This window comes from Desmodus rotundus, chromosome 11 (genome assembly GCF_022682495.2).
Source record: "Desmodus rotundus isolate HL8 chromosome 11, HLdesRot8A.1, whole genome shotgun sequence".
In the NCBI taxonomy this organism is placed as follows: Eukaryota; Metazoa; Chordata; class Mammalia; order Chiroptera; family Phyllostomidae; genus Desmodus; species Desmodus rotundus.
The window spans coordinates 59,424,600-59,449,955 of NC_071397.1; positions in this window are offsets into that span (position 1 = coordinate 59,424,600).

Sequence of the window (25,356 nt, forward strand, 5' to 3'; positions counted from 1 at the left end):
TTTTAGATAAAGTGTCTTTAAGTTCATTCCACTTTAAAGCATGGGGAGTCTGTGTTTTCTACAAAGGAGAGGAAACGTATAAATGGAAATGTTTTCTGCTTCAAGTACACATTTAAAAAATAAAACTTTGTTACTTCTGAGTCTAAGAAGGTATGTTTTCTGGTTTAAATACGGCTCATGTACAGTTCAGCAGTGTACCTGGAGGCAGAGATGAAAGTTGAGAAAGAGCAGTCCGCTCTACCTTTCTGTTCCAGGGCGATGTAATCCCCAAAGGCACGGTTCCTCTGAGAATTATCTGAGGACTTTCAGTGTGCCCACCTGCTCTGCAGCTTTTGCAACCAACAGAAACCCTGCAAGATTTACAGTTGGATTGCTTCAAATTGGTAGTTTTCGTCTTCTCTGGTTTGGAACTACACGTGGATTCCAGACTGAAACTTACATTATCTGAAGCAAACCATTCAGCCCAGCTTAGATGGGTTACAGCTGTTTCCATCCTCCCTCCGACGTTAGTGTGATAGTGTAATATATTATTGTTCATCTATATAAAGCCTGAAGAATTATATGTTTTTAAGAGGATTGGTAAAAAAAAAAAAAAAAAAAAAAAAAGAAAGAAAAAAAGGAAGGAAGAAATCTTTTAAAACTAGCTGTGTAACTTAGAAACGAGACAAGTGTCTCAGATGAAGCTCCAAGTCTTGTTCACACCAGAGAAATGAGAGTTTGAAAGTGGGAGGTGGAGGTGAGCACGGGCTCGCAGGCCCTCTCGACCCCGGCTCTCCTTGAAGGGTATGAGGTCCATGGGGCACTTGGGGGGCTTCTCCAAAAGAGAGGCATCTGTTTCTGCAAGACCAAAAAAAAAAAAAAAAAGGGCTGAGGGTGCACAGACTTCCTTCCGTACTTGGGTTTTTCTCCCTTCTAAGGGGTGTTTGAAAGTTTTTCCTGTGCTTCTAACTGAGCAGAAACCACATCACGTCCTTTGTCATCGTCTTTGTTCACCACTGGAGACCCTAGTGGTTAGAGAGGGAAAGTCCCTTTTGATGGTGCCTCTGGGGGTAGAAGGTGTTGGGGGCCTGGCAGGGGGGTGGTGGGAGAGGGAGGGGAGACATCATTAAGGTTTCCTTTCTGGCCTAGACAGTGCACCGACCCTGGCCAGCCTCTGCCGTCCTCGGAATAGCAAAGCGTTTCATTTTATGCTCCTGATCCTTTTGAGGCGGTGGGAGAAGAGGTCATCAGACAAAGGAAAGAACTTGGGGTTCAAGACCTGTGTTTCTGGGGAGCCCAAAGAGTGACCAGCACTGTCACCTCTGTGTAGCCCGAGACCAGCTTGTACCTGACTCCCTAGCACCTGTTCCCATGGGACAGGAGGAGGAGGAGCGGGGTCGGGGCACAGCCATGTATTTGGTCTGAGTGGCTCTGGGGCAGTGTCTGAAGTAACATTTCTATACTTTTCTTTTTTTAACTGTGATTTTCAAAAAACAACAAAATGGAGCCTATCTTAACCATTTTTAAGTGTTAAGTTAATGCTCCTGAGTTCGGTGGCATTAACATGCACATGTTTGTGCCACGGGTCTCTCGGGCATTGTCATCGTGCAGGGCTGAAAGTCTGTACCCAGGGAATGACCCCTTTTCTCCTGCTCCCCCTCAGCCCCTGGGTAGTGCTATTTCTTAATCATGCCGCCAACCCTGAGCACTTTTCTTTGGTTAAACCTATAGACCTAATTTCCATACCAAGGCCTGTTTCGAGTTCACGCACCAGCTGCCCTGTTTGGGGAGCCGCTCAGATTCACTCTGCCATGAATATCCATCACGTGCTAGCTCTGGTTTACAAATGCCTGGCCTCAGCACTCCAGCTGGGCTCCAGCAGTTTACGGCGTTGTTATTTGCACCACCAAACCAGTGAGGAATGAAAATAACAATCAACCCCTTGAATGTTCGCAAGCCTCCCGGCCTGCTGCACGTGTAATTCAGAGCTGCCATTTGTCTCCTCTCTCTCTCAGTGGAATGGAATGTCCTCTCCGGCTACTCAGTGACTGGAGGGCTATGGGGAGGAGAAGGCCCTTCACCACCAATTTGCTGATGGAGCCTGCGCTGCAATCATCTTTGGTGGCAGGCTGTTTGGCTTGTGTTGCGCCGCGACACTTCCTCATGCCAGTCAGTCCTAAACAAATCCTCCCAGTGGGCTGTCTTCCAAGCTGGGGGCAGGTGGTACTCTCACCCAATGAGCGCACTTCGTCATTCCCTGAAAATAGAGTCGTCCCTCCAGTCAGTCCAGTTTCCACCCCTAGCCGGTGTGGGGACAGGAGTGAGTGGCCTTTCCTCCTCGCAAAGCCACATTCCAGAGGGCGTGGTTCTTCTGCAAGTCACCGAGCGACCGAGCGACCGGCTGGCACTGGGAGGGCGGGCGGTGCCTCGCGCCTGCAGCCACCCTTCAAGTGTTGTTGTTACACAACAGTCATGAATTCTGGAATGTCTCTGGTCATTTACAGCGTGACTGTGTCTCTCCATAAATGACACTGTCAAGCTTCAAGGCCCAGAAGGAGGTTGCCTTGTTTTTCAAGAGACCATTCTCTCCCACCCAGAACAAAGCCTCCAGCCTTTTTACAATGCACTTCTTACACAACGCGCTTCTTACTCTGAGACTTCTGAGAGAAGTTCAGGAGAAAGAAAACACAGGAGTAGCTTACGGAGCACACGCCGATTGCCGTGCAGACTCTTTCAGACACACTGAACGACTTGACGGGGCTGCTGACGGAAAGGCTTTCTAGAAACTAGCTGGGCCCTTCTTAGAGCAACCCTCTGTCCACTCACTCCTACCTTGACTTTTTCCTTCTTTGGTTCATTTCCTTCGTGAGATTGAGGAAGAGAGTGACCCATAAAGGTCCAAAGAACAGATGATTCATGAGTCATGTCTATGTTTGCTCTTTAGTATTCATTTCAAATGGCATTGTTCCAGTAGAAGAAACAGAAAGTAAACATCTACCTTGAATATTGATTTAAGTGCTTCTGTAATACAATCAAAATTATGAAAAGAACGCCCCCCATTTAATTTCTACAGTATGAGCAAGTTACTGTCACAGCATTTTCTCATATTATCCTTGCAAATACCCTTTGAGGTAGGTTCTATCACCCCATTTTACACACCAGGAAACAGAGGCCCAGAGAGATCAAATAAATTAGATGACACAGGAAAAGAACCTTAACCCAGAGCATAGAGAAAGTACTCCAAAATGGTAACTACTCTTAAGTAACATGCTTAACATAACCCACTAGTAACTCTGACTGGTACCTTCCCGAACCTTGTCTGATACTTCTCTCTCCACCCCGGCACAGCAGCCTCAGTCCACGAAATACAAGAGCTACAGTTTTAACGACACTCTGGCAGCTCCACTTTATTATGTATTAGCTATAAAGTGAGAGAGCTTGTTGAAGCTTTGCTCAGTGTAACTCACAGAGCCTTGCGGTCCTTTGACCCATTTCCCCCTAGTGGGAAAAATGCTTGGGAAGTTCTCTCTGCTATTCTTCTTACTTTTAACTCCTTTTATCAGATTGTCTGATCCAACATATGAACGCTGAGATTTGTGTGTCTGGGGCTGGCGGGGGGAAGTATGTCTCAAATTGTGGGGTTTTCATCCTAATAGAAAAAGATACAATGAGCATTTTTACTTATGTATTCGCTCATTTGTCCATTCAACATATGCTGCCTGCCTGTTAAACTTCAAACATTGGGCCAGGCTGGGGGTGAGGCTTGGTCATGAATAAGACCAAGACCCTGATTTCAAAGACTTACTTGCCTGTGGACAGAGAGCTGCGTACAATTTGATTTATGCTATTGGCCTCTTTTAAAGAAATTCTATTATGTTCTGCTGAGACAGATCAAGCTTAATTAGAAACACTAATACCTAGCTTGCATTTTGTAGCACTTAATTTTACAGGTATTTTGGGTTTCTTCTGCATATAATTTACCTTTGGCTCAAAAAGATTATTTAATTAAGAGCAGTGTACATTCTGACTATATTTGGATCTAGATGTCCAACAGAGAATTCTACGTTCACTTTTACATTTGTTTTATTGGCTAGAACATAACATCAGCAAAACACATCGTTAAGTCTGGCTATGCCTGCAAGGAAAATTTTTCAATTTTTGTTATAAATCAGTGATAATTTAGGAGTAGGAGGTTGATTCCATGAAATAGGACTACAGAATCACTTCTGTCTAGATCCTCAGAAATGTGAATTTCTGGATAAGATTATAATAAATAAAAAGAACTCTAAATATTTTTAACACTACATAAAACACTCTCTGCTAAGACATCCTAGGTTTTACCTTTAATCATCCAAGTATTGCATATGGATTCATAAAATTGCGTCAGCCCTGGCTGGTGTGGCTCAGTGGATTGCGTGCCCACCTGCAACCCGAAGGGCCACTGGTGTGATTCCTGGTCAGGGCCCGTGCCTGGGTTGTGGGCCCAGGGCCCCTCGGGGCATGCAAGAGGCACTCATAGGTGTATCTCTCACATCTGTTTTAGATGTTTCTAAATAGATGTTTCTCTCCCTTTCTTCCTCCCTCCCTTCCCCTCTTTCTACGAATAAATAAATAAATAAAATCTTTTAAAAAATCATGTCAGGTCATTATTTTATTTCCAAAGAATGTGCCCCCAGAACAATAGCAATAATGGTAGGGGTGTTGGCGTCGTGAAATGGAAAGAGCACTCTTCTGGGAGGGGCGCGGCTAGGGGAAGAGGTGATCCAGAGTCCCGGCTTTGCTCCCAGTTTAGCCAGCTGAGTGACTTCAGCAGGAGGTGTAACCTCTCTAGGTCTGTTTCCCCATCTGTAAAATGCGGCAGTTAAACCAGATGACCTCTGTGTCCATCTCCACTAATCAGTGAGTGCAAAAGCTTGCTGCTCACTTAATAAAGCTGTGTGATTAGCATTAGAAGGTCCTCTCAAAGCCTCGGCCAGTGGCGCTCCCTCTAGCCACCCTGCCCGGCATGTGTTTTGGTCAGGTGGCGAAGGAACACAGGACGACCTTGCCCTGTAGCTCTTGGCTCAGAGCTTTGGGAGGCATTGATGACTCAGCACGTGGCTCTGCCCCCCTAGGACCAGGGCTGCAGGTGCTCAGGTGAGCCTTGTTATGAGGGAGCTGCCCGCACTTTAGGGTGAGGCAGGAACGTGAAACATGGACCATTTAAAACCACTCAGATTCCAATACTCTTTGCTCAAGCTTAGGAGTGTCAACCTCCATCCCTTCATCAGCTGCCACCTTGGATAATTATGCTCCTCAAATTATCCTTGCATGCCAGTGCTCTGTGGCATCCACACTTCCTATTCCCTGGTGGTGTGTAGTTTACCTGTTGTCTTCCAACCCATGAACCGGATGGCAAGGCTTTTATTTGTTGGGGGTAGAGATAAGCGTGAAATGGGATATTCTTCCTAGACCCAAAGGGTCTGCTCTTCCAGATCACTAAAGAGAAAAGAGAGAAAGAGCAAGGAAAACAAGCAATCCGACACTCTTCCCAGTTTGAGGACAAGTGAAATTAACTACCTCAAAGACATTGGTGTCGATAATAGAGTCACTGTGGGTCGGCAGGGGTCTTGGAAATCTTGGAAAGCTTTCGTAAAGGTTAATACATACTTATTTGTATGGAAAACTCTTTTGTTTTTAGGGGGTAGTAAGTTGTGAAACTGCAAAGCTATATAATCTTTAAGCTATGAGATGTCGACATAATTGTTTTGAGATCAACCAATCGGACCACACATTTCACACTTCCAGGTTATAATGAGTGCTCATTAAACATCATGGTAACAACGCCCTCCTTGTTTGCTAACAAAGGGACATTCTCTTCGTGTATCACCAGTGACAGCTGATACAGCACTACTGAAGTCGTCCACTTTTCCCCTGGTTTATTCCAGAGCTGCCATAGGCCCAGAGAACATATTTTTCTCCTCTTGATTTTTTTCTCCTCCCTCTCCTTGATTATCATCCTGGACTGAACTAGATTTCCTCATGAGGAAATGTCTCCTCACCAGCCAGTCAGGCACTTTGGGCAATGCTGAACTTTTCCAGGTCACTGGGACGCCGTTTGGTGAACTGGAGTCAACACTTAACAAGTGGAATTCCAAGAGCTGGAGACATCTGTCTGCCTCCCAAGATGACCAATATTTTCCAAGAGTTGTTTACTCACCTTGCCCATGGAGTTATCTCTTCCGTGTGTGCGTGTAAAAGGAACAATATCCTGCTTTTGGAAAATATTCTAAACATCTGCTTTTAGTTTCATCTATTTTATTGTTGGTGTTTCTGATGTCTGACTGGTTCCCTGTGATTTTAGGGAAGTCATTTAACTTTTGAATTACTTTTTTCCTAAAGTATGATTGGTATAATGAGGACTTTTCATTTATTCATCCGATATTTGTGAAACCCAAATGATGTTCATTTTGTGTTGCTGGAGTCACAGGACAGCACAATATCTGCTCCTGTCCTCTAGATGCTTCAGTCTTATTGAAAAGACAGACATTTATACGTGGAAATAAAGCTAACAGCATGTGACGATCCATGACGACCCGGAAAGACAATGTCGTGCGTACAGGGGTGCTCCCTGCAGCGTTGCTTGTTGTAACAACATTTGGGCAGCATCTAAAAGACTGCTGATAGGGGATTCAGTAAACACTTTATGATCATATATATAACGGAATGCCACGCAGAAATTTTAAAAAGGGTTGGGGTGGCTATAAATGCCCTAAGCTGGAGGAGCTCCAAAATATGGCCTTGAGAGAATAAAGCAAGCATGTACTGTGCTACCATTGGTGGAAAGAAAAGGTAGAAATATGTATGCAAATTCTTACATATGCATTGAATATCTTTGAACAGATAGACAAGAATCTGGAAAACGTGAATGTCTTTAGGGAAGAGATGGAAGGCTAAAGAATGGGATAGGAGGAAGACTTACTTTACTTTTAATATTCTTTTAGTCTCCTTTGGATTTTGGACGAGGTGCATATATTATCAAAATTTTGAATAAATATAATATTTAAAATATGCCCTAATCCTCTCGTCAGCTCTCCACAGTGATGGCTGATAAACGTTAAATGAGAGAAAAATAGAGAATTTTTTCATAAAGGTCTGAAACATGGGGAGAGTTCTCTGCAAGCGGTTTGGAAATAGCTCTACTGTCCTGTCCCTTTCAAGTCAGTTCCAGTCTGATGCTTCTGACCCGTGGAGTGAGGCAAAAGGAGTTTGTATAACCTCACACTACCTTGGGCTTGGGGTTTCGGTCACTGTTCCAACACGAGTATCCAAAAGGCTGTGGGGCAGCACTGAGGGAGGGGGTTTGGGGAACACAGGAGAGCAAGTCAGAAGTGCTGTGGGTAGAAGATTCTTCATTCCCTGAGAACCCTTGCTGACTCTGTCACACTCATGGGTGTCCTCTGTCACAAGGGCACATTGGCCAACAAGGGCACTGGCATCCCTGGCTCTTGTCATAAGGTGGGTTATGTTTTTTTGGTTCTAAGTTCTTCCTGGTACATTCCCAGAGGGTATGGGAACTCATCAGATCTTTGTTACTATGACGACAGCTCTTCTTAGACTAGTAGAATCTTAGCAGTAGGAAGGACTCTGGAAATTATCCTCAGTAATCTCACCTTACAGTCCGGCCACGGGCAAAAGTGACCCACCCACAGACACATCAGGCATCACGCACGAAACTGGGACTCCACCTTCGGTCTTCTGAGTCCAGTGCCCTTTGGCCGACACTACCTATACTCACTGTTGTCTTGGATGTTCAGGAGGGGCTAGGCCAGGGCTGCTATTCCTCCAAAAATGACTAAACACTGAGGGCAAAGTCAACAAGTTGGTCTCTGGGCTTCCCTAAGTCCAGGCTGCTGAGACAGGTTTTGGTATGGGAGCAGAGTGACCGGGTGGGTTCCTCCTCCTGCGGAGAGAAGGTGGGCGATCACACGGACCTCCCAGCAAACAGGCAGGACTAGCACTCTTCGGGATACCTAACCCCACCCCATCGCTACCATAGGTCAGGTCCAACCTAGAAGTGTTAGCATAAAAAATTCCACCCGAAAATATGTCTTACATCATTTTTATCAATGATGGGCTATATAAAACCTACAGTCTCGGATCTGAAAACCATACTTCAGACCTGAAACAGTAGGGAAGATAGACAGCTTTTGTCTCTTTCCTGTAGGAAAAAAGTAAAACCTCAGTAGTTTTCCTAACGTTAAAAAATCTAAGAGCTGAATGACCTCCTCAGTTCAATGCCATTTCTCCTTTTTGCTGCATACGTGTGTTCCTTTTGTCTGTAGGGTCAAGTTAAGTCTCTGGGAAGTAGAGTTCACTGGGTCAGGCTGGCCAAGGAGGTCATCTGCTGGTGCTGACCTCCAGTCCAGCGGACCGGTCTCCACTCTGTAGCTCTGGCCCCTTTGACTTTCCATTTCCTAAAACGAATCTCTTCTTTTAGAATGCTTCAGAAAATGGACTCTGGACTTACAGTTTATGAGCACAAGCCAGCTTATCTGTGTCTGGGCTGTGAATCACTGCCTCTTCCCACCCATTTCCACAAACACCTGAGTTAATGTGGTCTCATCTAATTCCTCCTGCTGTTTTCAGTGGGACTTCCACCACCTGGGCAGCATGAGTCAAAATGGGTCATCCCCCTCATGCGACTGTTTGATGAACTAAGGTATTTGTTTGGAGCTACAGGTTTACAACAAAAAACACCAACCATCTTTGCTTTCTCATGTTTTGACATCCCATAAACTGAGCAGCGGGGAGAGCGCCTCTCTGGTCCCATTGAGAAGAGACTTTTCTTGACTGTTGTTTGGATTTCATTTAAAGCTTTGCAAGTTCCGCCCTATGTCCAGTGCCCCAGGTCTTGAGGAATAAAAAAGTGCCAGCACATAAGCTAATCTTCATTCTTCATTCCCAGCCACAGCTCCAGGGTTCTGCTCGTCTGTTTTTGGAAATGACTCAACTAACAGAGCGGGGAGAAAAACTGAGCGACTAAGTTATGCCACATCTTCAGGCCTTGTCCTTTCATGTGTTGAATCGGTGTTTAATTAGCAATTCAAAACTGCACTTCCATGCAGATGAGTTTGTGTTTCATGAAATCATAAAATTAAAGAGGTCTGCCGAGCTCACTGTTTACCAGCCCCTGCCCCTGGCCTGGCCGTGATGACTCCCGTTTCTGACTCCCGTGTCTGACTCCTCTCTCGGGGACTTCCTATGGACAAGGCAGCCCAGAAGGGGCAGTGCGTTCTCACTGCTGCCTCCATCACCTTTGGAGTGCTTTCCTCGTGGGTTCATCCCCATCACTATTGTCACCATCCTCTCACTCTCTTTGTCTTTTCTACATTTCTATTTGCTACACATGAGCAGACCAACATGAGCCACCGGCATTTACACTATAGCTCTGTTTTGGGTAAAGGTCAGTTTATGTGTAGACACAAATAGTCACCAAATACCCCCATGGCTTCCTTCCTTCTCCATTTTCACTCTTCTCTCTCTGTCTCCTCTCTCCCTTTCCCTAAAGCAGAAAGAAGGTGGGGGAAGGGAGGGTCCTCTTGTTCTGATCCTGAACCAAATCTTCAGGCCTGGCTCATTCTTCTCCTTGCTTAAAAATAAGAGTTATCGTTTACCAACTATTTTATCAATACCAACCTGCAGAACACCCAGCAGCGGTGCGCTCACCCCCATTTTACCATGCAGGCGGTCTGGCTTTCAATTCTGTGCTGCCTCTTGCCATCTGTGTGCAGCCTGGTCACTTCTCAGCCAATTTAAACACACACACACACACACACACACCATTTCAAACAAAATTCATGTGATGTAATTTGGATCTGTGAATATTAATTCCCTTTAATAAGCTGACATAGAGCTTGAAATATAACACAGAAATATTATACTTACCAAAACCATGGAAGTTATTTTGATGAAGACCTTACCCATTCAGAATACTGGTCTCTATCCACCAGAAAGTGTTTCATAAAAGTTCAGGCTAAAACTCAATTCTTGGCTTATTGGTGGAGCCCCTTGATCGGAGTCACTTCAATTCTATTTACTCTTACTTTCTACACCATTCAAAAAGGGCCAGGGACCTTCTTTCCAATCCATAGAAGTCTAGAGACAAGAAATCAAAAGGCAGAGCCAGAGGAAAAGATGCCGGAAACCATCCTGGAGTGGGGAACAGGTAGCTGATAGCTGGACAAAAGGGAGAAGAGCTTCACACGGGTGTAAATGCAAGACGTGTCAGTGCAGGAGACGACAGCCCTGTCCACAGCTTCCCTGGCATCGAGCAAGACGGTAACTTGTCCATCATCAAGTCCCTAAGTCACCAAGACAAGGCCAGGATCAACTGTAACAGGATGAAGAGGTTCAGGATTTTCCAAGGAATTCTTATAAATAATAGTTAAACTTTTGTTGCCTGAAGGATACCAGTAACACCGACCTAGCAGAGATGACTCATTCCCCCCGGTTTCTAGAGGGCCGAGTTTTCCTTTGTGTACTGACATACAAGTTATCCCAGAGATAAATCACACTGTCACTGCTAAACTCGTTTCTGCTAACCATCATTTCATATCATCCCGTGACAAGTTCTCAGGTTATGACACACTAATTAGCCTTCACTTCATGAACCTCTGGTGCATGACGACCGTTTCAGGAGACCCTGACTTTCTGCTCATACAGGTTTCATGAGCGATTCTGGCAAGAACAGGAGTTGGCCTAGCACTGTGGTTATTTTGCATATACAATGACTCTCAGAATCTTTTGGGGGGGCCTGGATGTGTACAAAGATCCCTCCCTTTTTGCATAATGATACCTTACTTCCTGGACTATAAAAATATTGTATTACTAAAAAGGAAGAAACTGGATTTGTGGAATATTTTTGTGTAATGATTTAGTTAACTTAATTCCCCATGTTCAAAATGACCCTGTCAGCTATGAGCTGACTAAATTAAACGATATATATCAAAATCAACAGAATCACTTAATTCACTCTTTCAATTCACACACAATCAAAAACTCAACATAATCCCCACCCCTAGTTTTTGGTTAAAGAGCATTTTAAAACTTTCTGTTATGGAAATTTTGAAACACGCACAAAAGTAGAGACAATATGTATGATGAACGTCCATGTACCCATCAGTCAGCTTCCACTATCACGACTATTTTATCAGTTTTAAATAGCACACCTCAGTGTGTCCACACGGAACTCCTGCTTTGATTTCCCAGCAGGCTGGACACGTTTGGGGCCGGCCTCCCGCAGAGCAGCGCGGCCGGACACCCAGCCATGAGTGTGATGGGAAGGCTGTCAGAGGCTGCCTACCCCGCAGATGATGGATGCCACCCATGGTGATGCATTCTTGATGCTAGCCATCTCTCTCTCTCTCTCTCTCTCTCTCTCTCTCTCTCTCTCTCTCTCTCTCAGTTCTCTTCTGTGGGGAAATTCCTAACATCTTGTTAATAGTTGGTTTTTATCAAATGGTTTTCTTCTGGAATGGAAGACTTGGGAGGGCCCACATCCCTGTAGCCTAGGGACAAACAGAGCTTTGAAGCCGAGGAAGGGAACAGGATGAGGTGAGGGGAGAGCCCATTCGCAATGCCGGCCAGGGTTAGCTTTAGCAGTATTTCCTTTAAGAGGCTGCCTTGGAAAAGAAAAAAGTGATTGAAACATTTTTATTACCAATATTCAGGATTTGGGAGTGGTAAAAAAGATAGAGGGTCCTTTTAATCATTTTAAAAAATTAGTTTAAATCCATAACATTTTAAATACTTTTGGTGAAGATGATATTCAAAAGTTTCCAGTGGTCTCTGTTTTAAGTAGCTATGACGACTGGTCGGCCACCTTAGGACGACTCAGTTCAGTGGTCCTTTCCACTTCCCTGAGAAGTGGTCCCTCCATATTCTCTGAGAAGGGATTAGTTAGTGGGGCATTTTTGCTTGTTTTGGTTGACAAAGATGGCCCCTCTCCACACCTTTTAGGACATCTCAGCAGCAGGAAGTGGACACTTTGTCAGGAGTGCCAAAGAGGAAAGAGACTGAGCTCTTGCCTGTTATTCTTTGAGGTTCAACAATGTAAGAACATCTCTGACAGACTGGTGTGGGCCTGACTGAGGCCAGCTGTTAAAAAAGGGTCCTGGGATTCTGCCCTATGGGCACCAATCCCTGGTCATGAAATCCCCCATGAGGGTGAACAGGAGGATGAAAGGAGACTTTGCTTGGGGTGGTGGGCGCACAGTGCAGTGTGCTGATGGTGTTTTGTTGAGTTGTACACTTGAAACCTGTACAGTTTTGCGAACCAATGTTGCCCCATGAATTCAATTAAAAAAACTCACCGTGAGTATGGAGGAGCCTGAGCCCGTGGCCCAGACTCAGGTCTGTCTAGGAAAAATGGGTCTAGGTAGAACCTGTAGCTGGCATCACAACTCCAGGGGGAGTGACAGTGTATGTTTGCGTTGTTTGTATGTGAGTGTATGTGGGCATGTCTGTGTCTCTGTGTGCTTTGTGTGTCTATGTCTGTGTGCGTGTGAGAGAGAGGGGGGCGGAGAGAGAAATATCAATGTATGAGAGAAACATCCATCAGTTAGGACCTGGCCTGCAAACCAGGCATGCGCCCTGACAGGGAATCGAACCAGGAACCTTTCGGTTTGTGGGATGACGCTCAGTCCACTGAGACACACTAGTCAGTGCAGAGGCCACCCACCTTCTAAAATGAAGGGGACTGGAAGCAGCAATAACACATCTCAACAGCTCTGCATCACGTAAGAAGACCAGAGCATTTGGACAAAGGAAGCGTGTTGGTTATTAAAATTATCACAGGAAGAGACAGATTCATTGGCAGGATGGCGGTTCAAGTCTTACTAAGTTTAATGTTAAAAGATCTGTAATCATTTTGTAGCTCAAACTGGTAAAGCAGAACATAATGGTCACAAATATATAAAAAGAAAAGAGATTTTAGGGAAGTTTATTCATATCTTAATTATATCTATACTGTGAGTTTGTGGTAAATTTTTGTTGCTTGTTCTTTTTTAAGTTCACCTTTTCTACGATAAAAATACGTCCTTTTCTGTTTAAGAAATATAAGGACAAGAGGAGCTTTATTCTTTAAGATTTTCAAAATTTATTTTTAGAGAGAGGGGAAGGGAGGAAGAGGAGAGGGAGAGAAACATTGATTGGTTGCTTCTTGTTCACACCCCAACCGGGTATCAAACCCGCAACCCAGACACGTGCTCTGACTGGATATTGAACAGGCAACCTCTTGGTTTGCGGATCGCCGCCCAGCCAACTGAGCCGCACCGGTCAGAGCAGGAGCTTTCTATTTTTAATCCAAGTGTCCTGCTATAGCGGAATCTACTTCTTCTCTCATGGCAGCTGTACCCTCTTCTCTTTCTCCAGGTCCACACCACAGGTGCGCCCCCACTAGACGGCACTCACTACCAACACTCATCTTTAACAACGCTAGAAAGGTCGGGGTGATGGCAGGGTGGGCAGCTTTGGTGGCAGCTAGTAAGTTTTGGTGAGCAGGGAACGCAAAACACCGAGTCCAGGGCAGAGCAGGAGGCAAGACTGACAGCGAGGGGAGCGAGAGGTGGGAATCGAGGGCAGAGTCAGGGCTGGTCACACTCAACAGTGGCTGTCAGACGTGGCGGGGTGGTTTGCACAAGCACCCCGTGGGGAGCTTAGACAGAGTGCAGACTCCTGGGGCTCACCCCAGTCCTGCTTGGAAAGATTTGGGGTGAGCCTCAGGGGTCCTCAGGTGAGTCTAGCCTGGAAGTAGCCTGCGGCCCTTGCTTTAAAAACTGCTGCGTGGCCCGGAGAGCGCACATGAAGAAGAGAACTGAGATTTCAGAAGATCATGCTCACTTCCACTGGTGAGACACCTCACAGCAGCTAGCAAGAAACCCACTCCTTCTGGTTCCACAGAAACTTCTTGTGAACTCGGGTGATGTAATGCTGTCTCGATGAGCGATGGTGCCACACTGATTCCAGCTCTGCGTGCTCCTTGGCTGACAGCCTGAGGGCAGGACGCGGTGACTTTGATGCGTGTCACCCACCAGACTCCCCTGGTTATATGCTCACCGTCAGGACACCTTCCTGGTGGGGTCGGAGCCACGCAGAAGGAAGGAGTCGTCATTTCCTCTCAGTGCCTCCCTTTGCTGCAAAGGTCTTGCAGGAAGATGTAAAATACCTTTTCTCAACGTGTCGCTCCTCGGTGGAAGGGTACACAGCACATCATCTCTACGGCGCTGGGTAAAATTCACAGGAAGGGTGCTGCCTCGGAACGCCCTCCACAAGGCCCGGCCGAGGGGCCTCAGCCCACACCCAGACTCTCCCACCGCTCAGCCAGGCACTTCCGAGGCCTGAACTACGGCAAAGACACGAAAACCACTGACTGGGGCTTGGAGGAGCCCACCCACTTCTGATATTGTGTCACCAGTGACCTCTGCCTAGGGTTCCCTGAGCACCCGCCACCACCTCCTGGGGGGTGAAGATGTGACTCTCATTAAGGAGTGTCCTCTCCAGGTGGAGAGCAGAGTCTTAGGGAAAGCAAGGTCATATACTTCTCCAGCCCCCTGTACTTCTCCTTCAAAGCAGCTTCCAAGAAAACAATTGCTTGTGTAATTATTTTCTCACTGGACAGTAGAACCCAGGGGGTAGAAATGGTGGGTGAGAAAGAATCGGGGGCCAGGGACCTGAGGGCCGGGAGTCCTGTAGAGTTTGGGACTTACCCTGCAGACAACAAACTCACTGAACGTTTCTGAGTGAGGGAGTCCCGTGGGGCCTTCCTCCTTCCAGGAAGACGAACAGGCAGTGAGGCTCACGGATGGAAGGACAGTCTGCAGAGAGTGGCCAGTGGGAGGCTCCTCCAGGAGGGAAACCTTGGCCTGGACCCCTGCCTGCCCCTCCCCAGGACCATCATAGCTTTCTGAGCCACACGGGGGGGTGTGCAGCCACTTCTGCCCTGGGAGGGATGACACTCCTGGAGCTGTTTTTGATACTCCAGAGAACGTTGCATAGATACATTTATAGGAATGTTTGTATCCATACACGTGTTCCTCAGCACATCCACCACTGCCTGGAAGTGCTTTCCTGCCCCACGAACTCTTTCAGGACCTCTGGGTGCCAACTGGTCCCTAGAAGGGCTCACTTTCCAAACACCCACTCCAGTGCCAAGTTCACAGGGCACACTTCCATCTGGCGGAGTATCTGCCCCCTCTGGCTCAGCAGATGATGATTACAGCTATTACAAATGCTGGCTCTAACAATAGCCACAGTAAGCAATACATTTCTTGGGGTCCACTATGTTGATAACAATAATGCAAGCTATAACACAAGCTATTCAGGTAATTAGGAAGAATTGTTTTTTAACCTTTCCCCCCTAAATCCCATCTTCATCGTGTGGGTAGAAGTCACCACTTGAAGGCCCAGCCTCAAGACCACGTTCTGGAGTGATTTCAGAAAGGCTCAGCAGTGGTATTGTGGGCCGGGGCCCCGGGAAGTCACACGGCGGTGTCACCCTAGACCAGTGCTGTCCAATGGGAATACAAGACAGCCACACGTGTAATTTTAAATTTTCTAGTAGCCACACTAAAAAAATGTAAAATGAAACAGGTGAAGTAATTTTAATATTTTATTTAACCTAATGTATCCAAAATATCATTTCACCATATAGTCAACATAAAAATGATTAAGAAAATATCTGTGATTCTTTTGTTTTTTCGTTGAATGCCTTAGAAAGCTGGTATGTATTATACACATATAGCCCATTTCTCCTCGAAGCAGCCACATTGCAAGTGTGGCTATGGGCTGCCACTAGCAGACAGCACAGGTCGCACTCTCTGGGAAGAGGCTGGAGTGTCCCTCGGATACGAACGTCACAGGCCAGCCACAATTTCTGGCACTAACCACAGGAATGTAGTACTGGGAAGAAAAATCAGGGAAAATGTCCAACACTCTCCCTTCCTTGTGCCAGCGGAGCAGAATAGACTCTCTTTGAGTAGAGAAGGGTCAACGATGAAAAAGTGTTGGGGCAGAGGGAGGAAAGAGGAGGGGTAAAAGCCCTTCATGGACTCAGCGATTTTGCAAATCTCAGTCAAGCTGGCAGGACCCTGCCTGGGCGTCGGGGATGAATGAGGGTGGCAGGCCCAGGCAGAACCAGGAGAGGAAGAGGAAGTAAGGCGGGGAGGGATTACCGACTCCAGAGGCCTCCTTAGAGATGATCCCGTCTACCCTGGGCTCGACGAGCTCGCCCAGGAAGGAAGGAAGGAGCCACCAACCTCACTGCAGAGAGACTCACAGGCGGGATAAAAGGAACGCCACTGAACCCCCCCAGGGGCTTCCTTAAGTGCGAAGGTGCTGGTGAAGGCAGGCAACCAGTGGGGACAGGGCCTTGGCGGTGGGGGGGTGGGGGGGCTGGCAGGAGGATTCTAGCCTCCCCTCCAGCTCCCATAAATAAAATTTGACACAACACATTGTCCAACAATCCGAATGACGTCAGGTGATTCTAAGTGATTAAATGCGACAGAGGTGTGTACCAGAGAGCGGCAGCCGGATTCCCCCTGTCTCTGTATCACTGAAATGAATCAGCTCTGAGACTCTGAGTAATGCAGGGCTGGGCACCACACGCGGGCCACTGTTTCCTAAACAGAACTGGGACCTTTCCCAAAGCTGGCAGGTTTAGCCTGGGATCCGAGGCAGGTAAAAGTGCTGTATCATGCACCATAACCACAAGATTTGCCTTCTGCTGCTGGGGAGGAATTTCCCTGCCAAAGGCCACAAGCGTGAAGTGTTGCTTTAGAATCAGGCCTTTAAAAAAGAAGGTAGGGTTCCAGGGTCACGAGGTATTGACCCCAGGGAAAGAGGGACCTCAGGGCAAATGTCAACCCCTAAACTGTCAAGAGGACACACCATGCATGACTGCCCCCGCCCCAGTGTCAGTGGGCCATGAGCCCTTTTGAATAGTCGATCCATTTAGATAGCTGCCTGCTTTCTGGCTAATTTCTATAGAAATTACACAATTCTAGGCTTTGAGCTTGTAAAATGGCCATGTGACCGACTGCCAAGGAGACTCCAGACAATCTCACAGAGCTGGGGTCCCACCTAGAGGCCCACCTGGGCAGTGTTAGCCGTGTCCCCATTCCAGGCCAGATTGCTTAGAAGCCACACATGTGGTAAGCAACTAGGAGGGAAATGTGTTCCTCCTGGGCCGGCCCCACTTGTTCTCTCCCGCAGAGGAAACAGCCCACTCCCGGAGTTCAAAGCTTCCCGACAGCTCGGGAGCTGGGGCAATATGTATTGGCTTAGCGGGCTCCCTCCACTCCAGTTCTGAAAGCCCGCCTTGGTCCTGAGCGATGGTGAAAACCAAGTCTGCAGCTGACTACAAAGAAGCAGGCCAGAGGAAGTCTAGCTCCAGGGAGCCTGGCCGAGCCGACAATTATCTCCTATGACATAGCATGCATTATGGTGATGGCTTCATTGCTGGTTATTACCTTCTATTGAAAAGCATCTTGAGTAAGATGTTTGTAGGGGCATCTCATTCACGCCTCAGGAATCTACTCTCAAATTTTTAGTGAAGTGTTGTTTTTCCTGGACATATTATCATTTTTGTTCTTGTTGTGGTTGTAATTATGTTACCTGCTAGTTGACAAGGAGCTCTTTTTATTAGCCATTGCTCACAACCCCATTGCTCTAAGGTACACGGTATGGGGTGATGCCCATTCGGGACCCAGAGAGGTCAGGCACTCCGGAAATGTCTCTCCTGGCAAAGGCTCCTCCCCTAGACTAGAGTGCTAGCACTTTACCAGGGTCAGGGATGCCAGAGGTAGTCATCCCTTCCCCTTCCGCAGCCACCTGGCCAGGACCAGTCTTAGGAACTGTGAGCAAATGAAGAAAAACAGTATGTCCAGAGTGGTGTCAGCTCCACCCCTGGGTCCAGCCCTGTTCCCTTGCCCTGGGTCAAGCTGGTGCATGGGTCCCTGGTACTCTCCGTATGAGCGCCCTGCCTCACAGTGAGGCAGACATGATGGTCTAGCCTGGTTGCATCCCAGAATGAAGAGTCAGAGCTTGGAAGTACAAATGTACCCGAATTTGTTCTTCTTCAACTAAACACTGTGAACCATTGCCACGTGGCTCTCCCACCACCTCAATCAACACGTCTGTCAACAAATGTCATCTTTACTCCTAAGCCAAAGCTGAGCACCTGCTGAATTCTGTCAGTGATATCTCTCAGTCACCCAGGAGGGGGAAAAACATAATTTTTTTAAATTAAAAAATTACATGCTTATTGCAAAATAAAATGCAGAAGCTTATAAAGTAACAAATAAAAATATGCTCCCCCCACCCCTACTCTCCATCCCACTCCTCAGATGTAACACTGTTAGCCTTGGCTGGTGTGGCTCAGTAGATTGAGTGCTGGCCCGAGAACTGAAAGGTCGCCAGTTCAATTCCCAGTCAGGGCACATGCCTGGGTTGAGGGCCAGGTCCCCAGCTGGGGGTGTGTGAGAGACAACCAATCAAAGTGTCTCTGGCATATTAATGTTTCTCTCCCTCTCTTTCTCTCTCCCTTCCCCTCTGTGTAAAAGTAAATAAATAAAATCTTTAAAAAAAAAAAAAGAAGTAATACTGTTAGCAGGCTGGTGTGTAGCATTCTAGACTTTTTCTCTGCAAATAAGACATATTTTCTTTTGATTATTATCTTTGACCCTACCCTTGCCTACCTTCTAATATACAATTAGTCATCAACTCCCTAATTTTTCACATTTGTCCAATCTTTCCATCCCAATTCCCATTTCCTTACACTTAAAATATCAGTGCCCCATAGTGAAATGGGCAAGGGCTTTGAAAGTGAATGACTGACCTTCTTTGCGTTTCTGTCTGCTCAAATGAGATAACACTTTCCTTCTGAGGCTGAAGAAAATGAGTAAAGTTGTATAGCTATTTCATATGTTAAAACCATGGTTAGGGGGAGCAGGGAGAAGAGGACTAGATGGAAGAAGTTGAAAGGATTAGCCAAACCACGGACACAGACAACAGCCTGGTGATGGCCAGAGGGAAGAGAAAGTGGGGGCTGGGAGGAGGGGGCCAAAGGTGGGGAATGGAGACATCTGCAATAGTGTCAACAATAAAAATAAAGGAAAAAAACTCCTTCCACTTTGATAGTGTCTTGCTCAGAACCTTTAAAAGGCTCCCCATTGTTTATAGTACAGAAGGCAAATAGTCTTTAACTCACACGTCAACTCCAGTTGATTGGTAGTGTCTACTTGAGAGGTTGCCCTGGGCCTGGTGGGAGACAGTGCCGGGTCAGATTAGCAATGTCTGCTATGGGAGCAGAGGTGGGAGTATCTGCCTCCCTGACCTACAGAATCAAGACTTACTTCATGTCCTCTAGCTCCTTGTAGGATTTGCTCCATGCAGGTGTCTTTCTCTCCCTCTGGACCTGTCTCCTGATCTGCCACACTTACCATAGAAACCTCCCCCCAGATATTGCCACAGTTGGCTGACTTTCTGACCCAATGCTCAAATGCCATCTCTCCAAAGAGGCCAAACACTCCTGGTCACATTGCCATTTGTTTTCTTCGTAGCAATTTATCTCTGTCCGACGTGGTCCTGTTTACTTATTGGTTTCCATGTTTATTGTCTGTCTCCCTCACAAGAATCTGACAACCTGAAGGCAGGGACTTTCTCTTACTCACCTGTGTGTCCCGAGAGCCTAGACAGTGGCCTGGCACCAGCAGGGGCTCAGCATCGTGCGCCCATTGAGAGCAGAGATTTCTTTGATGACTGAATCCTGTCTTCCCAAGCAGACCATGACTTGAGGCCAAGGATTGGGTCTGACTGTTCTTAGTACCTGCCACATGTAGCCCAGCCTGACATATAAATGTGCTCAGCAAAAGCTGGATTGGCTGATGGCTATGGTCTTCAAGGGGGGACCTTACTGAGACATTTGGGCCCATGAACTGCAGCAGATTCTGTGCTCCACGGCTGTGGGTCCCACCTGTGTCCACTTTGCCTGTACTCCTGCCTGCGATTTCTCTCTGGATGGAGCTTCTCCTCAGTAGTTTTCACAAAGTCAAGTGTTGCTGTGTTTCCTGTTTCCCAGAGACACCTGATGATGTGCTAGTTGCCTGTGCTATTTACATCTTGACTCTACTGCTTTTCTATCTTCTGCTTCAGCATCATGTGTCAGCAGGAATGACAGTATATAAAGGACTTAGAAAATGCTGAAGTCCATGCCTCAGAGAAGTAACACAACCCTCAGAGAGTCCTGCAGAACAGAAATGGTGGGTAAGTTGGAACACTCCATCCTTTTTGCCAATGTGTTCCCAATGTTTAAATACATGTTTATTGGTCATTTTCTACTCCCAGACATATTGTTTTAATTGAAGTTTTTTTCTTAAGTTTATTTATGCTGAGATCACAAAACGCCAGCACCGAAGAGCATGTTACGAAGAAAAAATGTTTTCAGGTTCTGCTACTCCAACAACTGTTTTCACTTTTTTTCATGTTTCCCTCCAATCTTCCTGCATATGCAGATTCTTGCAAATAGTTATAATTGGGCTTGGCTGAGAAACATAAACATTTTACTGCCGAGGCCAGTAATAATACGTGGACAAAGCACCAAATAGTCTTAGTTTTTATAATAATAGGCTCATTTTTTCCCAAATGCCTAGATTTTAAATCGCTGGGCCTTAAGCCAACTCCAGAGGAATGAAATATGAAGGAGGAAAAGAATGGAAATGCCCGGTAAAGGATACCCACACCTTTACGGAAAGACATTTACCTGTTCCTGGTTTACACAGGTTCCAAAGAATCACAAAAGATAAACCACTTCCCTCTGCTTAACTCCCACAGGAGTGGCTTCCATGGGCTTTGAATGCAGTCAGTCCTCATTATTTTCAGATTCCCTATTTGCAAATTCATGTACTTGCTAAAATTGATTTGCAATCCCGCAATCAACATCATGGCAGCCATTTGTGGCCAGGCACCTGTGCAGAGCAGTGGGCGGTCGATTGCACGCGCCCCAACGAGGTGGAGCGAGGCCGCGCTCTGCAGCTCTCACACTGTGAACAAGTGACCTGTCGCGTCTATTTAATTCCATGTCATTTGCCTCTTTGTACTTTTCTTAGTGATTCCACTGTTTAAAATGGCCCCAAGCATAGTGCTGAATTGCTGTCTGGTCCCAGTGCAAGAAGGCTACCATACCTCACAGAGAAATGCATGTGTTAGGTGAGATTTGTTCAGGCAGAAATTACAGTGCTGTTGGCTGTGGTTCAATGGTAACGAACCAGAAATAAGGAGGTTCATTAAATAAGGTGTCTTGAAACAGAAACACACATCACACAAAGTTCTGTGTCGATCGGTTGATGAAAATGCTGTGACCAGAGGCACGCGGGAACCGAACTCCGTGTTTCCCCTAGCAGCAATGGTTCAGTATCTGTGAATCCAGTGTTCCCAGAGACTTTGCAGAACATAACCACCACGAATAGTGAAAATGGACTGTAAAAGCTTTGCATGCATGTGCATTTTTTTGAGAGAGACATTGAAAAGTTTCTATTATCGCTTTAAACCTCTATCATCAGGAAAAAATAATGGGCCTCACTTTCCTTTTTCCACCATCATGGAGCGTGGGGTGCTGCTGGGGACAAGACTTCTATAACGGCCATTTCTGCCGCTATAGGTGGGGTCTCCGGAACCAGAGGGAGCATACAGCTCTTGTCAAAATAGAAGGTGTTCGTGCTCGAGATGAAACAATTCTATGTGGGCAAGAGATGTGCTTATATGTACAAGGCGAAGAGCAACACAGTGATGCCTGGTGGCAAACCGCACAGAACCAGAGTCATCTGGGAACGGAAGCTTGTACTCATGGAAACAGTGGACGGTTTGTGCCAAATTCCCAAGCAACCTTCCTGCTGAGGAATCCGTGTAATGCTGTACCCCTCATAAACTTAAACTTATTGATAAGTAAATAAATAAAAGTGGATTTGTTGTCCTGGGGGAAAAAAAGAAAAGAAAAGTAATGCTGGTCCTCTTGAAAAACCATGGGGTGGCTCGATGACTGGGTGGGTCAGCACCAGGCCCTCACTGGCTGCCATCTGGATCTCTGCTTCTCCTCAGGAAATTCTAAAAAGGGGGTGGGGGCGGCTTTCTAGGCCAAGCAAAATCAGCTGTGTCTCACAGGCTTGGATTTAGAGCGCACTAAACCGACTTGGAGGAATGGTATGTTTTGAGACTCTAAGGAAACCAAACGCTCCCGTCATCCCTCCTGTCCTTCGGAAGAGATAGCCTTTTTAAAAGAAAACCCAGCGTGTAAAACTTAACAATGTAATCACAGCTGCTGTTCGCTGAACGTTTATTAGGAACTAGTATTCTCTCACATAACTCTTACAACCACTGCGGGAGGGAGGGAGGGAGTAACTAGACCTAATTAGTAGATGAGGAAACTGAGGCTTGCCCAGGACACCCGGCTACATGGGAGGCGGGGCTGGGCCCGGGGCTTGGCTGCAAAGGACTTCAAAGCTCACATCCTAACCACTAGGTTCAACCTAAGCTGCACAGGTGGGGCGATGACTGTTTGCCCGGATCCTCCACCCAAGTCCCTGACTATTAGGATCTCCAGTGTGTTCAAGGTGTGATTCACTTTGCGAACATCTGTCCTGCTCGCTTCTCAGAAGCCCATCAGCCACGGCGGAGAGAAGCGTGACCCTGCACCCGGGGTGGTGAAGAGTAATTCTTTGGCTATTCTCAGAGCATGTTGAGGTGGCAAATTCTAGGAGTTTCTAAAAATAGGTGGCAAATTCTAGGAGTTTCTTAAAATAGCATTGGGACTTCTGCTTTGCTTGAGAAGGGATTATACTGACCTTTTCGCCTACAAGGCCCACCTCTTGAGGGTGACAATTTCACTGCTTTGCATGACATTTGGTTTCCCTCACATGTGGCTGGTAGGATTATACTTACAGGAAGTCAGAGAGAACCTCTAACCTCCTTCTGCGCTATTTATTGCTTTTCATTCTTTCTCTTCTACTCCTCACCCCCACTTTGGTTTCTCGAGTCCTTGAGACTCTTCTTGAAACCCCTCCCTGCTCACAGCCACATTTAGTGCATGGTGGGGACCGTGTGCAATGGGAAGGGGAAGGGGGCCTGGTGGCAATGGCCTGACTTCTACTCACTGAGCCCGGGGTTACTCGTTCTGCTGGTCCCCGTGGCAGAGGGAGGACTGCCCCATCACCCAGTCCCAGCTCTGGGGGAGGGGCTGCCTGAAGAAAGTCACTGAACAGTACCATGTGCCCCCACGTTCTATGAAGAAACGAGATGCTCACTCACGCTCACCGAGTGCAGGGGGTGCGAAAACTAGGTGCTGTCCGTAGGTGCCGTGAGAGCAGCAGATGGAAGGCTTTATATACCTAAGCACTGCTATGAGCATGAGTCTTCTCTTTGGCTCTGAGCATCCCTGCTAGTCCCACTCCACCAAGGTCACTCTTCAGGGAAGAGGAATGTTATTGTGTGGCTGAGTTACATGTGAAATAGAAACAACACTCAGGACAGAGTCTTGAGTCTTAATTCAGGTTCTGTAGAGCTGCAACTTCTGCTGCTAGAATATCCGTGTTAATGCTACAGCCTGCACACAAGCTTTTCTGATGTGTGGGTAGCGTTTCAGAAATCCTTTTGACCCAGCACCTATGCCTTTATGCGTATAAAGTTAGACTTATTAAGACAGTACCCATAAACTGGATTTAGATGGAAATGGAAATCGCACTGCAGTGCTCAAATCATGGGCAACTAAAGTCCTTGTAAACTATTTTCCCCATCTGTAAGGCCTGATGGGGAAGGCCTGGCTTTCTCTCTCCTCTGCATGGGGCTTACACACAGCTACCCTCGAGGTCCGGCTCTATTCCCAGCAAAGCTCTTCTGTGTGCTTCCTTCTGCCACCAAGAGCACTAACCCTGGGAAGAAATCTCCCACCAGGTGATTCATTCAGCACTTTTACCTTCCCAACATCTCCTGGGCAATTTTTGTCAGGATTACAACAGATCCCGGAATATCTTCCACTGTGATTGGCTTTCAGACTGAGAGGGCCGCTGGATTAGAGAGATTGTGATGGGATTACGGTGTCTACCAAAAAGACAAAGAGCATTGGCTTTGGAGACAGGAAGACACAATCAAATCCCTGTTCTACCACATACTTAAGCTGTGTGTCCTTGGACAAGTCTCTTAACCTCTCTGTGCCTTAGTTTCTTCATTTGTAAAATTAAGCTCCTAGGTGGACATGAGGCTTAAATGGGAGACTGTCTGTGTAATGCATGCTAGTGATGCCAGGAAAGGAAAGGAGGAATGGCTGTGATGGGTGGCGATTCTAACTTTGAGAACCTAATTTTCTTTTTTATCACTTTACCATGTGAATTATACTAGACTCATGCCAGAAAACCCCAAAGGGGGCATTGATTTTTCTGGGACATGCTTGCCTTACTGTTCACTTGACTAGTGGGCCTGATGCCTCTTGTTGGCTCCGCCTCCCTGGTGATGGTTCTCCCCTGGATTATGCTTCTCTTCTGCTTCCTCTAAACATTCAGAATTCTTCAAGATAAAGCAGCTGCTCCAAAGTTCAGGAAGAGAATCAACTCTACCGCTGTGCCCACCCTGCCCACCCCCCTGAGCAGGGCGGCGGTCTCGCAGGGTGGCAGCAGGGCAGCAGCTCAAAGAGCTGCTCTGAACTGAGAAGGGGCAGGAGAGGGCGGGACCGCGGCGCTGCCCCGCGCTGCTCTGCTTCCTAACTCTGCGCCAAGCTGCATTCTGGATGCACGTTTGAACTTCTGTGTATTTTGAAGCTGTGATTTTCAAAAAATGTAGCTACATCATAAACTCACTACTTAAAAAAAGAAAGCCCACAGCATCTTCGGCCACAGCGGTAGGCCCCGATCTTGATCGAGAGCGCACAGCCTGCGGCGTTGTAGGCTAGGCCCCACGGGCGTCGAAGAGTCCTCGGAAAGTTTTCTGAGGCAGAGAGCTGCTCCCCGGCTGTAAGTCCAGATCGACCATCCCTCCCGGGCCCAGGTCCCACGGCCCCACCTTGAGTGGCTCAGACCTAGAACCAGGCTATATAGGTTTGTTGAAATGCCTCCTTTCTAGGAACTAAAATGAGAGAAGATAACGAGTGGTACGGACTGAATGTCTGTGATCCCGCCTCTCCAAAGTTCCTATTTGAAATCCTAATACCCAAGGTACGGCATTAGGTTAGTATGAGATGCTTCGGTGGAGTCCTCATGAATGCAATCTGTGTTCTTACAAGAGACCCCGCGGAGCTCCCTAGGCCCTCAGCCGCAGTGGGGGAACGAGGAGTCTGCCCACTGGAGGAGGGCCCTCCCC